Here is a 17,007-nt window from a genome sequence, read left to right as displayed (position 1 = left end):
AATAAAAATAAAAGTCCTATTTCCCTGGAAAGCCATGAATCCAAAAATATTTTAAATTGGCTCAATCCAGCATCCTCTTGCCTCAGCAGATCTCCATCGCACGCATGTGCTGTCATACCTGCCAACTTCACTTGCAAAACTCATCTATTATTCCTCTCTCCAGTTCACACGGCACAGCACAGCCATGGAAATGAAAAAAAGGATGACTTTAGCAGGGACCATCAGTGGTGGAAATGCTTAGTTTGTAGACCACAAGCTAGGTTACAAGATTAATTTCTCAGCATAAGTTCTGTCCATCAGTCTTACACTGAGGAACATCCTGAGATGAGTAATGAATTCCACGGCCTTTTGTTTGCTTATTTTTAATAGGTCATTGAAATTTTTTAAAAAATTAGTTAAATTAGGCATCTGCAATACTGTATTCTCCAGTATCTTTGGAGAACACAACTGTGCTAAGTAATTGATCTCCAACTTGAGAAGTTATAGTCAATTTTTTTTTTATCTTTTGAATTTCAAATAAAATCTGGGGGGAGAAACAGGAGCTCTCAGGATAAATGTACCAGTCCCAGGTGGATGGCATTTTTAAGACCACAGACACAACTTTGCTGGTTTGGCCTCTTTCTTTACATTTCCTACAGGGCTATGAATTAGTTTAATTTCTCCCTATAGATAATGATGTCATCTCCATTGTGCCACTCACAAGAACACGAAAGATGCTTCCAGCTCTTCATTTGCTAAAGAAGCTTCCTCAGTCTTCGCATTCTCCACCAGACATCACATCCCGTCCTCCCACTAGCACCAAGCAACAAATCTCTGAACAGCAAAACAGGATCAACATCTTGGAGGCACCACACATGCCAGGAGCCCCAGGAAGTCCCTTGTTCAGTGAGTTTGGGCAGGTTAATAACAGCACAGCCAGGCTGGCACAGGGGAGTGTGGCGCAGCTGCTGCAGCTCCTGGAGCAGGAGCAAATTCCAGTTTCTCCGGGAGGAGCACACAGCCTCGCCAATCAATACCAGCATTCAAAGTGCTCTCAGCCTTGCAGGGACATCAGTCCACAACAACAGAACTCTCTCCCCAAAGCTCCTTTCATACACTAGAGTTGCTAAAAGTAATACTTGGAATTACTGTCCAGGGAAAGACTAGAGAAAAACAATCAAAGTTAGTTTATTTTGGGCCATTAGCTGCAGTTTGTGTCTGGCCACTTCAGTTCCCCTGATAACAGGAAACCTGCTGTGCCTAAATGCAACACTGATGGGATTTATTTTATTTCTCAAAAGAAGTTGCACTTGGGAAGCCACAACCTGTCAGGGTAGGAGAGCACACAGTTCCTGATGCAGAGGCAGGATCAAAACCAGGATCAGAAACCAGCTGCTACACAGACTGAGGGTGTTCTCCTCAGGTGGGCAGTGAGACAGAAACCCTTTCATCCCTCAGTCCAAATTAGGTGTAAATATTTTTATTGCCTGCTTAGCCACCTTTGGAAATCTGTATCCATGTCAACACCACCATTATATTGAATTCTGCTCTTGTCAGCACAAAAAACCTGCCTGGTTTTCAGTCCAAAACTATACTTTTAGTGATATAAGAGTGTCGATCATAATGCCATCAATCTATCTTATTCCACAGTTCAAACACAATTCATCTCTATAACTTGACACTTGTGTTAGTGAAAAAAATCCTTTTTAAAAAAAAAAATACATAAATGCTTTGTGCACTGAAAGAGCATTTGGTTCTGCTGGTTTATGAGTTCTTCACTTGCACAGCTTCTCTGTTGTGGAAACAAAAGTCCTTGTATTGGGCTTTCTCAGTGGTATTTGCAACCTCCTACACTTGCTGTAACAGGGTGTTCAGAAACAGTTCTTACTGGCCTGGGAAAGTTTATCCATTATTTATTTACTGCAGAAATACATTGAAGAAAACAGTAACAAGGTAAAAGAACATTCTTGCAAAGGCTTGTTGCTGGTTTTGACAGAAACAAAGAGTAATTAAACCTAGCTAACACCTTTTCACTGAGCATTTTGCTCTAAAGCATTTATAACTCACACACTGCAGGACCAGGAACAGAACAGCAGAACCAGAACAGTGCAGCACTGTCAACACAAGGAAAGGCTGTCCCTGAAATTCAGTGGACAAATATTACCAGGCAATTTCATGCTTTACCAACACAAAATCCAGAAGTTAAATTCAGAAGCATGATTTCTGCAGACACTCATATGTTTCTGTTCTAAATTTTCTAGAATTTGCAAATTAGAACTTGGGAGACTCTAAAGTAACCCAGCACATGTCTTGTGCAGTCCAAATCGTGGTCTGTCCTATTACTCTGCAAAACTGTTAGGGAAAAAAATCCTGCCTTTCACCACGTGGTTTCAGACAAATGACAGTGACATTCCATTTATCTCTGTGCTAAGAACGAAACTTAAATACTGTTTTTTCCTCTTGGAATATTGCCATGGAAGTTAAAAGCTAATAGAGGAACCAATGTCCTCCCCACTGAAGGATAAGCACAGTTTGGTGAATAACGCCACTCACAGAACTGCGGCCCAAGTGGTTGTGGCCATTTTTTCCCATTTACCATGGGGAGAATATATTGCATTTCTAAACTGATCTCATTCCTAAATACTGCAATGAGATATCAAAGCATGCAGGTGTCACCAAGCTGCTTTGTGGAACTAGCAAACCCTGCAAAGTATCTGCAGCCGCTCAAGAAGTTTTTTTTTCAACACCAGGAACAGTAAATTGAATGAAACAGCTCAGAGGTAACAAACCAAAAAAATCTTGAAAATTACTTCTCTATCTCCCAGTAACCAGACAGTACTGCCCACCCTCCCTTTGCTAACCTGGGGGAGATGGCAACCTCCATGCTGGACTTTACAAGAGACTGAAAAAACATTACTCAGTCTTTTCTGTTTTGATTGCAGTTATCAAGTTTCAATGTACTTTTATTAGCAAAAAACCCAAAAGCAGACCTTAGATACACACACAAGCATTTCACAACTCTTCAAACATCACTTCTCTAATTGCTGTGAAAGGTGTAAATGTTGTGCTGTTTGCATGGAGAAGAGACCCCACTGCCCAAAAATTCAAGTGACTTGCCCAGTGCCACAGTAACTCAGTGGTAGCACTTGGAACAGTGTAAGTTATTCATTTACTACACACACCCAGCATGGAGCATCCTCTTCCCCCTTTCTAGCTTTCCACCTCCTTAGGATTCATTAATTTAATTTGAACAGACACTGCATTCCTGGCTGCTCTTGTTATTCAGTCTCTCTTGCAGGATCATGGGTTCCTCACAGGTCAGCTTGGCAAACTGTCAGAGGAAACGCTCCACAACCATTACCTGTCCATTCATGAGAGTCAAATTAGCAATTCAATATCTGAATATGGCATGATTAAACTCAGGAACCTAATTCACAACGTGTCCTACTTTCAGGCATCAAATTTTTTGAGCCTGTGCTCTTTTGAAAGTCAAACTGATGAGGACTCAGGAACCTTGTGTCTTTTTCAAAAGAGAACAATGGAGCCCCTCTTTTGTCAGGCAGCAGGACACACACAGTCTGTTCTCAGGAAGAACAGGAGCCAAAAAACAAGAACACTTCAGAACACTAGCGAGGGACCTGAGCTTTTCTGCAAGATAAGGGGAAGCTTTGCAGCCCCGCTCTGTAGAGCAGCCAGCTCCTCAGCACCGAGCACTCTGCACACCACATTCCAGCACATCATTTGGCTTTGAAGAAAAAACCCAAAGGCTCTCTTTGCCACTTGGTTTTTCTAAAGCTCCAGCTGACATAGGAGCAAGCTGTGGAGAATAAGGGAGTTTATTCTCTCTCTTAAAAAAACCAACAAAACAATCAACCAGTCAAAACCCAGCTTTCACATTAGATATTGGGTGACCATCTAAAACACCCAAAACCAGATGTAAAGGATGGAAGGTCTGAGAGCATCTCTCTTACAAATCAGAAAAACCATTGGGAACTCCCAGATGACCAGGAGTGCCCCTGTCGTTGCTTCCCCTGCCTGCACCCAAACCACAGCCCTCAAACAACATCCCTTCAGTCTGCTCCACACTGAGCTCCAGCCATCCAACAGCAGTTTGTAACTCCTGTGAGTTCATTCAGGATGGTTACTTTGATTTTTTCAGGAGATATTTCAAACTTTGCTACAATATTGTCAGCTGGAAAGGACCTACATCGATCACCTAGTCCCACTGTTAACAAGAGGAGCACAAATAATGAAAGCAGAGCAAGAGAAAGAAAGGAGAGGGGAAGTACAGTAAATCCTGAACTCCTCAGCTCTCCGCCAAAATTCAGTCTTCTATAGACTGTGCATGAGACTTGCTACTGTGTTGTGTGATGAGGGCAAAGAGAACTCATTGAGACAAGGTGCACCTGCTAAAACTGGCACTAAAACCAGGCAGCTACTGCAACAGTGGTGCCCAGCACCAACAGAAAGCAAGTCTTTGTTCTTCTGGCACAAGAGGACTCCTTTACTGTGAGTACCACATACAGATCAAACATTTATAAGCAAAAGAAAAGAACCTAGCCAAGGGATTTGTATTAAAATAAAGATTGCAGATCGCAGTGTGAAAGGAAACAGGGAACGTACCAGTGAGTCCCATGCCCAGCCAAGTTCTCCCCGAGCAGTCCTTCCTCTGAAGGAGAACTGCAAGGAGACAGCCTGAGCCAACAGTTTCTACAGCAGCTGCAGAAGCACCAGTTCAATGATATTCAAACCCTGCAGTAACTGCAGAAGCATCAGTAAATGGATACTCCAGAAGGAACATTTGACAGTTTCTCCTAGACTCCCTTTGCCTCCCTGGGCAATCCATTGATCCCTATCAGCTTAGTTCAACTCTGGAATTGCCCATTTCTCTGCAAATGCTTCTGAATCCTCTTTACCCCTAATATTCTTTCAGCACACTTGCTCCCCTTCAAAACTTTGTGAAACAGCCACCAGAGAAAGTTTTGTAGAGACAGTGCTGGAAGGATGAGTGTCCTTATCCTGCAAGGGAAAGACCAATGCTTCCAAGCGTGGTGCTGCTGCAACTCCTCACAGAGGGTGGAATGCTGTTATGACAGTGGCACTGGGCTGCAGCTGCACCACTAAAAGCACACTTGGAAGTATCTCAAGGGGAATCAAAACAGAGGCCAGATACCACCCAACTGCACAGAAAGAGCAGATCCATTTGTAACATGGCTATTTTAACACTAATGCAGAAGCCATATTAAGGAACACAGACTATTTCACCTAAGAATTGTCATTTACTGAAGGATGCTTAGGGCAGGACATCTCTTATTCCCTTTTTAAGAATCTGCTGTAATAAATCACAGCACCTCAACAGTCACAGCTTCATAAGTTCCATATTGCAAGAGTTTTTCCTTTAAAGTCTCCAGTGTTACTTCGGATCACACTGAAACTTGGTATGAAGCTCAGGCTCCTGACCCACAGCAAAAAGTTAAACAAAACTGCTCGTTTGTTTTTAAAAAGGTCAGGAGGTTTCAGTTTCAGGCTTCTCAGTGTTTGGGGTATCTACAGTCACAACTCAGGGACATTCAGTGTTCAACCGCTCTGCAAAGAATGGGCTTTGACACCTGTCAAAAATGCACTTTGTAAACTGCTCTCTTTTATTAGTTTACTACTAATAAGGCCACATCCACAAAACCAGGTTTTTGGTCAAGAGATCACTACTTACATAATACTGACTCCCAACTACCTGCTTTAAAAAATATCCTTTATCTCCTGGGCTAACAAAAGGAAAGTTACTAAATTCCCCCAAAAGATAAAGCAGACCATATGAAAATATTCAATGTAAAAGACAATCTCATTCCCACACTAATGGTAGGAGAAAAGAAACATAAAGGCAAAAGTATTTTGTTTTTATCTTCATGCCTTTTACCACGATTGATCCAGATCGCACCATCACTATTGTGACTGTGACAGTTGTTACTTCTAAAATATGAAGTACTATGAAATCTAAAGTGGAAAAGCATCTTATAAGTTGCTAAAGTATAAGCATGCAAAGATGACTTCTGGATCAAATATATTCCATAGCAGGCTAGTTTTGAAGGAATAAAGACTAGACTACAGTTCCAGACAACCATCTTTTAAAATTTAAAAAGTTTTTTATTTAGCAACTATGAACAGTGTCAGGTTCCACAAAATTTGCTAAGACTGAAAATTCAACCAAATTTTTTAAATTGTCAAAAAGCCCCCAGTTACAGGAGGTTCTTATGTGCCTCCAAGGTGGGAGTCATGATTCTTTTCTCTTACACAAATTTAGACAACTGTGTTCTCTCTTCAGCCTTCTGGCCATCTGTAGAGATGAGGAGGTGTGTACAGATGTGGGCTCAGAGCAGAACAAGCTACTTCTCTGAGCTCATATTTTTGGCAGTCACCAATTTCACCCTCACCCACCAGAAGCAAAGAAGTTATCAGTTTTGTCTCCCCCCCCACTTTCCCAGTATTTGCCTTTCTTCCTGGCTTTTCTAGAACACTTGTCACCATATTTACCAGAATACATTTCTTACTGGTTTTAAAATAACAGTTTTTGTGAGACAGGAAAACATTTCAGATCTTTATAGGGGGAACCTGAGACATGAAGAAATGAAATTGTGTGGTAAGTCAGTGGCAGAACCCAAAAAGGGGCCAAATGCTGCCCTAATCAATACTTGCAGGTTAATTACCAGACATTCTTCACTGGAACACAGTGTTGCTCAGTGCCTGCTGTTGAAGAGTTTCACCCATTTCCAGTTTTGGAAGGAGCGCTCCCAGTTCTCCTACGTCCCATCCCTGCTTACCACACACTGCAGTTCAGCCCCGGTGATGCTCTTTAGGGTCACCCAAATGGCACAGCTGAGCACTTTAAAGGAACAGATTAAGTCTCTGCATGATTGAAGACTTGGGCAGCATGACTGGGTAACCAAAGAAGCCCTAATCTATTTGCCAAGTCCAATTACCTAGACATCGAATCAAGAGATCATGAAGCATTAGGACACAGAGTAACTGCTCACCAAACAGTTTAAGCTCTCTGAAAAGATGACAGTCACTAAGAGCCTATGACATGGAAAAGGCATCCTTCAAAGCAGAGGTGGGGAGAAATCAGTTCTTGGACATTTATGTTTTCCCCTTATCTTCTGTTGAGCTACACCAGCTGTTAGAGCAAAGGGGAAGAGATTGTGATTGGAAGAGCAGTAGAAATCCAAATGTTCTAAGTCTCTGTATCTGTTTCCTTGAAATCCTGTCAAGTATCCTACTTGGAGATCCATGTTCTCTACTTGTTCCATCATACCACAGCCCCCAGCTTTCCAGTGGCTGCGTCTATTCTCCAGTACTTCACTCCCTGGAGTCACAGCCTGTACACCTACAGCTCCCCCTTCTATTCCAGAGGTTCTTCCATTACAGCAAATCCCTCCAGATTGTCACATAAGACACAGCAATCAGGCAGAGCAGAAAAGAAAAAGTAGAAAAGCACAAGGAGGGTCACAGAGCAAACTCAGCCCCCATACCTGGAGAAAAAGAACAAGTTTCTATATGCAAACACCTGCCCCTTTCAGCACATCTGTATCAAAAACAGGAATAAATTACTAACTGTTCTCCTTGTCTTCATACTGGGATATGGCTGTCTTCAGCCAGCCCCAGCATCAGTCACACCTGTCAGAACATCACACAGCTGCCTCAGCTGGGAAAATCAGCCACGCAGGTTGGGCCACTGCCACCATGGCCAGGGAATGAACATCACATAAATAGCTGTTATGTGCATTCAGCTTCAAAACTGATTAAACCTGCGTTAGTCGGCACTTCCACGTTCACTGATGTTATTTGTTTTATGGTTAACAAAAACATCCGCAGCCCAGTCCCATGGACCTTACCCACACAGGGTGCCACCACTGGACCCTTGATGATCATGCTCCGAACTCTATCAGAAACACAGCACCAGCTGACTGCCATGGGGCAGCTAACTCAAGTGCCTTTTATTCTCTCTTTAATACAAGTTGTAATTTGTTTGTTGAATGGATCTATTCATACTGTCCTGACTGCAGGCCTTTACCCAGTCTCCAGGTGATGTGTTTGGTCCAACTGATCAGTGTCTTGCTAAGCAGGCTGTAAAAAGACCTTGTAAATCAAACACCTTTATTCAGGTATATACCAGCTGGCAATTTTAAAACATCACCTGTTTCAACAATGGTACCTAAATTCAGTGGAGCGCAGCATGTCAGCTTGTTTCCTGCTGAATTTTGTACAGTCTCTTTAGCAAGCAAGATATCATATTTATGATTTCATGTCAGTTCATGTTATGAAGAGAGATACCATGTTTATGGAGAGGGTTAAATTGGGAACCATGCTTTGCCTGCTACACCGTAACCAAAAAACACGAAAGCCCTACAACAAGCGAAGAAAATTTTTATGCCTCCTTCAAGATCAACCATGACTTACCATAATCCTGTTATGGGACCCATCCCCTTTAAAATAGAGACTAAAAAGGATGTATTAATTTCACAATGTCCGTGGAATTATGGTAAACCATTTTTTGGCAGAATCTTGCTGGAAGGAATTAGGTGCTGTGTGCCCAAAAAGCCCCTGCCCACAGCCTCAGGCCTCCTCAGCCTCTTGAGGGAGTGTTTTGCCAAAGCTCATTTCTGGAAGCACAAACCAGCTACACAGGGGTTGTGGGGTTTCCCACACACCTGTGGGCTGTGCCAGCCTTTCCACAGGGCATATCCTGATGGCTGAGAAGTGACATTAGAGAACATCTGGTTTAGGGTCATTATCAACTCAGTCCAATAGCTCCGGAGGGACATTTCCCCGTGGAACATCATCCCTGTGGCTCAGAGAATACTAAAGACTCTTGAGGGCCCAACACTTAAGATGCTGTGCCAATACTCCAGTCTCCTGTGTTGCAAGTCAAACAAGAAATGTGTTCAGTCAAAGTGTCCTCCCTCCCAAGAATCAGAAGAAAAAGAGAAAAGTACAAGGCCTTAAACTCAGCCTGCCCTTTTCTGCTCCTACTGGGGGGCAATTTCTATGGGGCAACACCAGTTTCTCACCATTGAGTTCATTTACTCCCAAGCCAAATGCCAAGTTCTCCTTTAAATGAATTCTGGTTTATAAGATTTCTTCAAGTTTTGTGATATCTCACAGCTACCCACGAGTAAGACTGTTCTTCCCAACCAGATACTCAAACATTACATTTTTCAATAAAGACAATTTAAACTAAATGCACAAAAAGAACAAGAAACAGCAAAATATAATTTACTGGCATAGCCATACACACCCCAATTTTATTTTCTTTTTAAGCATACAATTAAGGGTAATTTAATTCCCCTGTGTAGGCATTACTTGAAAGAGAAACATTATTGTAAGAAGATCTCAGTACTGTTGGTACACAAACCTTACGACAGATAAATTAGACCTTAGGAAAACAGCATATAATTTACATTTTGTTATGTCAATCACCAGTAGCATCTTAGGGCTCTTAAATAGCACACCAAACCACAGCGTAAGGGAACTAATGTAAATCAACACATGTGGCAGGATCACTTAAGTTTCCACAATCCAAAAGATCCCTAAAATGGATTTCATAAGATTATTGCTCTTCAACCTCCACTTACACCTTTAAGTTACCAGCAGGTTATGACAATATTTTACTACAGACAAGTCATAAAGTTTTGCATAGTTATAGAAAAATCAACGACATAAGACCACAAGGGCATAGGGTTTACTAATTAATTCCTGGTCTTTATTACTTGAGAAGCCAATGGGCAGATGTGCAGGTGGCCCAGAGATACAGCAGCCTGGCTCAGCTGCATGGAAAATCCAGCCTTGGGTTAGTCCCAGAGTTCTTGGGTTTAGCAGCGGAGGAAGGACAGAGCAGCCCAGGGCCATGCTTTACATACCCTTCACCAACAGCAGAACAAATGACATACCCTGAATTTGTTCTGGGGCTTCTATAGCCAGCACCTCGTCCACATTCTGACACTGCACAGGAAATGAGCAGAAAGGTCAGGATGTGCATTGCAAAGCAGAACTAGGAGCACAAGGCAACAGACCAACGGGGAGTGGGCTCCAAGAATTCTGTCCCCTCCTATTCCATAATGACCAGAGTGAGAGGACCAGAACATAAGGTAATATAGCTACAAATAAAGTCTAAAAATCCAAAGTGCAAGATGTTTACTCACTTATATCATTCATAAGAATTCCTCTGCAGCTTTTTTGTTAAGGGACATGAATTGAGGTTTTCAAAGAAGTTAAATAGGAACACTGTCCCTCTGTGAGCTGACACAGACACAAACTGTGACACTGTTTTCTGTCATCAGTGCTCAGTGAAAAACTTGCACATAAGAAGGAAAAACTACACAAATGCCAAGAACTGCAGAAGTACAACTGGAAAAAAATACTGTCTTCGGCCTTGTCGCTTGTAACAATTACTGCTTTTAACAAAAGATACCAGTAATAGCTTTCAGGTAAGGCTTCTCCCTCCTTAAACATCAAGTACAAAGTTTCTGTTTGTCAAATCACGCTGCAAGTACAACAAACGTTGTCAAACTATGGTTTCTACAGAAGGGTTTGAGACTTGCATTCTTCTGCTCTTTAAATCTCTAACACTTTTTTCATATTGCTTTAAACAAGAATTTTCCTTTTGATTTCCTCACTGCAGCATATTCAGTAGCAAAGCAATCTTCACTTGCCAATACTGCTGGGCTACAGCAAATCCAGCACACCGCACCAGCCAAGTGCTCCTCATGTGGCTGATCTCAGAAAAGTCCTCGCTCTCCCCACCCCAGTACAAAGTAAGGTGCAGACCCCAACATGCTGAAATCTGCTGTTGGCACGGTGAGAGGCACCATAAACCCAAACTCAGCAAGAGCTGGAGGTGAGCCCAAGGAGGTGCAGACAGACCCTCTGCATCCTCATCCCCCCAGCATCTCCCTCAGCAGCCAGAACATCCCAGGACCTCCCTCCCACCTGCCCCAAGCGCTCCCCTCACCCAGCCCAGTCTGTAAAATACACAAACTGCCACTGTTCTACCATTTCCATACTTACACTTCGACAGATTGGCCACTTCTAGGTGTATGTACCTCACCCCAGCCCAGGACAGACTTCCATGTTTTAACAGACACCTCACCAAGCATGTTCACGGTGGCTTTTCACACACTCAGAAGCTTGTTAACCAGCCAGAACCTTTCCCTCTCCCCCTCTCCAGCCATGGATATGCTCTTCAAAGAGCTCTATTTACATGCCAAGCTACAAAGCAATGTGGAAAAACTGCAGCTTTTATGATTCTACAGTGAGCTTTTTCACAACATGAAGCAGCTTCTTAGACTACTTTTTTTTTACATTTTTTTTATTTCCAAACAAGATTTCACAGTTCAAAAAAAAAAAAATCTCAGTCCACCCACAGGCTTTTGAGGAACATTAACAGAGGGGCTTCAAAAGAAGAGAGCTCTGTGACCTTAAGCATTGCATTCTGAATGAACATCCACGGAAAAATGGTGTACAAGTCAGAAACAAGGGTCACCAAAACCCACATATCCACCAGAGTTTAAGCTACTTCTCTCATGTTTAGGCCTGGCATGGCTTGCCTTATGCCATCTTCTGTTGTACCTTTCCAACTGCTTCCTGTCTTCTCATTTACTCTGAACCTTTGGTTTGAAATCAGCTGTCTGAAATTCCTTCCAGGACAAACCGCAAAGCTGGATTTGGTCACTTCCTCAGCAACATTGCTACCAGTTACCCCTGGGGCTCCCCCAACCCCAACGCACAAGTATTTCTACATGGAATCTTTCTCCAGTTCCCCAAGAAATCAAGTCCTAGATTTCCACCTCATGTGTAGCCTGTCAACCACACAGAGCAAGAACTGGTGCTTTATCAGCATCTTCTTTGTGCAGAGATGAAAAATACTGCCAATAGTTCAGCCGAAACAACGAGTCTGGATGAACAGCCTGTGCAAATAAAGCCCCTTTATAAAACCGGGACTAACCAAACTAGCAAGACTAAAGATTCTCTTCAAACGACAAATGCCAAGGCAGCACCAGACTGGCACCATCAATCATGGGATTCTGAGGAACAGAGAACTGAAAACATTAAACCCTCGCTATTAGCCATCCTACCCGCTCTTTTCCACATCTCTCCCTGCTTTCTACACAACGTGAAGCAAAGGAAAATGGTTGGAAAGCTTCAGACAGAAGAAAATTATACATGCCAAGAACTTCCAGAGACAAGTCTAACTTCCTAAAAATGACCAGGAATTAAGGAGAAGCTACAGCCAGCTGCAGTTTGCTGACACAAATTTCTCCTTCCTCTCTACACTGGCAGGAAATAACTACAACCCAGCTTGTACACCTTCCATGGAAGAGGTGGGCTGGTTAAATTCTTGGAAAACGCTTTTGCTCTTCAGAGACTGAACAACGACCTTGAGCAAATACAGGAATACAGCAATGCAACCTCTCCAGAGACACTGCCAGGCCTTCCTCTCTTCCCATTCCAAAAGTTTTGTTTTAAGGCCTCCCCTCCAAGTAGACAGCACTGCTCCATACTCCTTCCTTCCTTCCTCTCTGCCACCACTGCTGCTTCCTTTGGGTCTCAAAAATGGTTACCATGTCTTTAAAAATCAAAGGAAACTAGACTAAGTTTGCAAACAGTCCTTTCTTCTCCATTCTTTCTAAAGATGTTAAAGTATTCTGCATGAATGGAGGAAATTATTTTAATTTTCTGTCTTTACCCTAGAAGGCCAGGCTTCAAATGTTTGTTAGAACACACAACTATTTTAATTTAAGTTAAATAGCCCAGCTATTTTAATTAACTTACAGTTTCATAAACATGTTTTGGAACTGGACATCTGAAATATTCCTGACAATAATCCCCACTTAATTCTTTCTTTGTTTTAACCACACTTAGCATTTCTGAGCTGTCACGACAAAGTACAATAAAACTTTTTAAAACTGTTAACAAACTAGAGGACACGAATATAGAAAAAAATTAATTCCAACATATCTAGGACCCCCCATGTTATAAGTTTTCTCTTCTGCCATACCCTGTGCAGGAGCCGCTTGGAATGCTCCACTGTTCTTTCTGTAAATCACAAGGCACCATTTTCAGAGCCACGTAAATAAATAATAAGACATTTAGCCAGATAATGCATTTTTCTACTTTGACTCAAAACTCAAGTTTTGCTGTACTCGGTGGCAGGCATGTGACTCCCTGGTTATCCCTTTCACGCTCTCACTTCCAGAAGGAATAGTAGGTTAATGATTACAAAATCCAGTGCAAAGCAAATACAGAATGAAAGAGGAAAAAAAACCCAAACAAACCATGGACCATAACACTGATGAGTGTGCTCAGACCCAGGAGGAGCCTGCCCGGGGCCCGGAGGGAGGCGGCTGCCCCGCGGGGCCGGGGCGCGGAGGGCGCTGCACCGACCGCGCCGGAGCGAACTTCGGGCCGAGCCCCGAGCCCCGGCGGGAGCCGCCCAGCGCAGCGCAGCGCAGCCCGCACCTGGCCGGGACCGCCCGGGGACACCGCGCACACCGGGCCGGCTGCGCCCCAGCCCCGCCGCCACCTGCGCGCCCCGCGGACAGGTATCGCGCCCCGCCGACAGGTGCGCGCCCCACGAGCAAGTAACGCGCCCCGCCGCCGAGCATGGCGCCGCCGAGCCCCTCACCCCTCCCCGCCGAGCCCCTCACCCCTCCCCACCGCCCCCGCCCGCGGCCCCTCGGGGCGCGGAGCCCTCCCGCCCCACCGCGCCCCTCCGCGCGCGCAGCAGCGCCCCCCCCCCGCGCCGCCCCCCGCGCCGTGTCCTGCCCTTGCCTCCTGCCCGCAGTGCCCGGTGCAGTGGGAGGAGCGGTGCCCGGGGACGGGCCGCCCGCCGCCCCGACCCCTCCCCGCCGCCCGCCCTCCTCACCCCGCTCGGCGCCGGCCCCGGCGCTGCCCCGCGGCCCCGTCCCGGCTCCGCGGCCCCGTCCGGCTCCTCCGGCTCCGCAGCGCCGAGCGGGGCTGCGCACGTGACCGCGCCCCGCGCCCCCATAGGCTGCGGCTGCCGGGCAACGCGCGCCCGCCCCTTCCCTGCACCTGAGAGCGCCCTACGCCAACTGCGTACGGGGCGCCGCGCCGCCCTGCGCTAGCTCCGTAGCGCCACGGACCCTGTCGTTTCCTGCAGGCCGGCGCAGCCTTACGGAATCGACGTAGGGCGGCTCGGCCCCGCGCGACTCCCCACCTGCGGCCGCTGCTCCCCGCGCAGCCCGCGCGGTCCCGCCTTTCGCCTGGGGAGCGGCGCTGCTGCTCGGAGCGCGCCGCGGCCGCGCGGGACGGGAGCGGCCGAGCCGCACCTGGAAACGCCGCTTGCGTAGAGCCCCGAGAGGTCGGTGTGTGTTACGGACTCTCCGTAATGTCGTCAGCGCGAGCGCCGCACCTGAGGGCTCCCGCTGCGCAAACGGCGTAGGCGCGAGCGTGCCGGGCGCAGAGTGCGCAGCGCTGAGGGCGGGGGCCGGGCAGGTGTGTGAGGGCCGGGCCGGCCCGGCCCCGGTCGCGCTCGGAGCTCCGCGGCGGGCACCGGCAACGGGGCGGCCCCGGCCCTGCGACGGCCCCGGCCACGAGCGTGAATAGCGCCGGCAGCCTCGGCCCCGCCGGCTGAGGGGGGCGCGCCGGGCGGGCCCGGGGGTAGGGCTGAGGGGAGGGGGCCAGGGCAGGGGTGCGGCAGGGCCTCGGCCCCTCACGCAGCGCGCGGCCTTGGTGGGATTAATATCCCGCTGCCAAATCCGAAGCAGTGCAGAAAGAGCAGGTTCCTAAATTGAGTTGGGGAATAGGGTTTCCATGTGAGCGGTTGAGCTCCTTGTGGAATCCTCAGTGGCTGAGGACAAATCAAGGCATCTTCATGCTGTGTTTGGGCAGGTTGGGCTCCACAAGGAGTGTGGTGGTCAATGATTTCCACCTTTCTCTTCTAGAAATCAAGACTAATGGGTTTAGTTTTAAGCTCCCTGCAATAATTCTTCCCAGTCCCAGACAGGTGGCTGTTGTAGATGGGCACTGCAGTGGAGGTGGAGAGAGCTCCCGAAGCTGATGTTCATCGCACTCCAGAGCAGCCCTGACAAGCAGAACCTTTAAGTATGAGGAGAGAGTTGAGTCTGACGGGATTTTCTTTCTTCTTTGTATGTGTGTTACATAGAACAGTTATAGAACTTCATAATCCTTCAGCATTCCATGTGCTTCAACACTTCAATGGCCAATATAGTCACTTGAGTGCTTCAAAATTTCTGCCAGATTTTCTAGGTTAAGTGCCTTTTCGAACTCAGCTTTCAGCATGCAAGTGCATGGCAATCGTATTCAATATCACTTTTTATACTTTTCAAAACTGATTTTATACAGGCTGTGAAGATGAAAGACTGCTGACTGGGGAGCTCTATTCCAAAATAATCAGTACACAACGTGCTGTGCTGAAGCAGCCCCTGAGGGGACTTTGGCCAAAGGCTGTAGGATCAGGAGATTTGTGGTGCTGAAGTGAAACAGTAACTTTCATTCAAAAGAGTGATTTCAGCGTTAGAGTGGAAGTAGAAAGCACGTGTGCATTAATAACTTTACATGTAGGAAGAGGTCCACCTTGTTCCAATTAGACTTACATTTTGTATACTGCTTTGCAAGCCTGTGGCTGAAGTGTCACCCTGGTTCTGAACAGTCAGACATTGCTCTGCCTTTGTAACAGACTTTTATCTTGTCCTGTTTGAGGATTGAAAGGAGAAACAAATATGAGGAATCTCAGTTACTGCTTTCATGTCTCAAATTGAGAGATTTCAAAGCAATGAATGAATTTATCCAAATCTCCTGTGTGACCTTAAAATATTAGTGTGGGCCTTGAAAAGAGGCAGAAGATAATAGCTGGAAATCAAGGACTGGTCCAAGGACTCAGTGTGAGAACGGTTTTATTTGATATTGATTGCATCAAATAGAGACACAGCACACATACAGCCTGGAGAAAGGATGCTGGGGGGGATGGCAGGATGGGAAGGGGCAGCTTCCCATCCCAGTGAAATGAATGGCTGTGCAGGGCAGCTGGAAACGTAGTGAGGAGGGAAAAATCTGCAAGAGATGGCACCTCAGGTAATGAAGTTATTGCAGAGGTAGAAGAAATGTTTTCAGCTGTGGTCTGAGTGAAATCTTGAATTTTTCTGTTGAGTTCTCCCTTGGGCTAATGATTTGCCAAGGGCAGAAACACAGAGGAAAGGGGATTGATGGATTAATTTAGGGTACAGGGGATTGGAAGAGCTTTGGCGCTGCAGTACAAGGATATACATTTAACAAGGAAAAGAACATCTGAGGCTTGGAAAAGAAGTTAACATCTGTCTTTAGGCTTCATGGAATAAAAAGGAAGAAAATTGAATTTATAGCTCTAAGTATAGTCAATAAAGTATGGGGATTGAACTGTGCCAAAAGCAACATGGAATTAAGAGTTACCTTGATGAAAGTTGAAGTAATTAATGATAATTGTGCTCTTTCTTGGGACAAAATACTGGCATAGAAAAAATTATTTTTTAAAATGTATAACGACAATGGAAATAATGTGTGTTTCCTACAGATTTTTTCATAGAAATAGTTCAGACATTGTCATGTGTTCTTGAATGTCACCTGCATCCCTGAGACAAACAAGGGGCCCTCTACAAGAAGTTGCTGGTGGGTGCCAGTGTTAAGGTTGGAGTGAGGCAGGTGCTGAGCTGTGCAGTGGGGCAGCCCCATGGGATGGGCACTGAGGGGTGTGGTGTCAGCCCCAAATGCTACACTAAGGACTAAGTGGCCATTAGCTACAGGACAGGGGAAACCCCTAAGTGAGCAAGGATGAAATGCAGCCTGTCAAATTTCAAGTGTTTGGTGTTGTTTACAGACAAGTGGGAATGCTCATGTAGTGCCCCAGGGAAGAGGGATTTTTTTTCGTGTTATAACTCAGAAATCTCTGTTTGAGACTTACCATTGTCCGGTGACCCAGTTCTTTATGGGTTTCAAATTCTGCCTTTAGACATATCCTAAAGT

General features: G+C 45.6%; 2 protein-coding genes across 10 annotated transcripts in view; one reads left to right on the top strand and one right to left on the bottom strand.

Annotated features, from left to right (window-relative positions):
* The window catches only part of LOC104688381 (spermatid perinuclear RNA binding protein), a 60,015-nt gene extending 45,675 nt beyond the window's left edge, over positions 1 to 14,340 (bottom strand). For 8 of the 9 annotated variants that reach the window (XM_039561639.1, XM_039561640.1, XM_039561634.1 and 5 more), the window contains exon 1: positions 13,895 to 13,946. The gene's annotated coding sequence lies outside the window, so the exon portion shown is untranslated. Of the gene's footprint in view, positions 1 to 13,894; positions 13,947 to 14,318 lie in introns of those variants that run through there. The other variant, XM_039561633.1, reaches the window with a different exon arrangement.
* A 360-nt stretch (positions 14,341 to 14,700) lies between these two features.
* Positions 14,701 to 17,007, top strand: part of CRB2 (crumbs cell polarity complex component 2) — a 55,963-nt gene continuing 53,656 nt past the window's right edge. Inside the window, exon 1 of the mRNA XM_039561621.1 lies at positions 14,701 to 15,093. The gene's annotated coding sequence lies outside the window, so the exon portion shown is untranslated. The remainder of the gene's footprint in view (positions 15,094 to 17,007) is intronic.

The sequence above is a fragment of the Corvus cornix genome, chromosome 17 (genome assembly GCF_000738735.6).
Source record: "Corvus cornix cornix isolate S_Up_H32 chromosome 17, ASM73873v5, whole genome shotgun sequence".
In the NCBI taxonomy this organism is placed as follows: Eukaryota; Metazoa; Chordata; class Aves; order Passeriformes; family Corvidae; genus Corvus; species Corvus cornix.
Note: the sequence above shows the minus strand (reverse complement) of the source record. Positions and strands in the feature narration are given on the sequence as shown.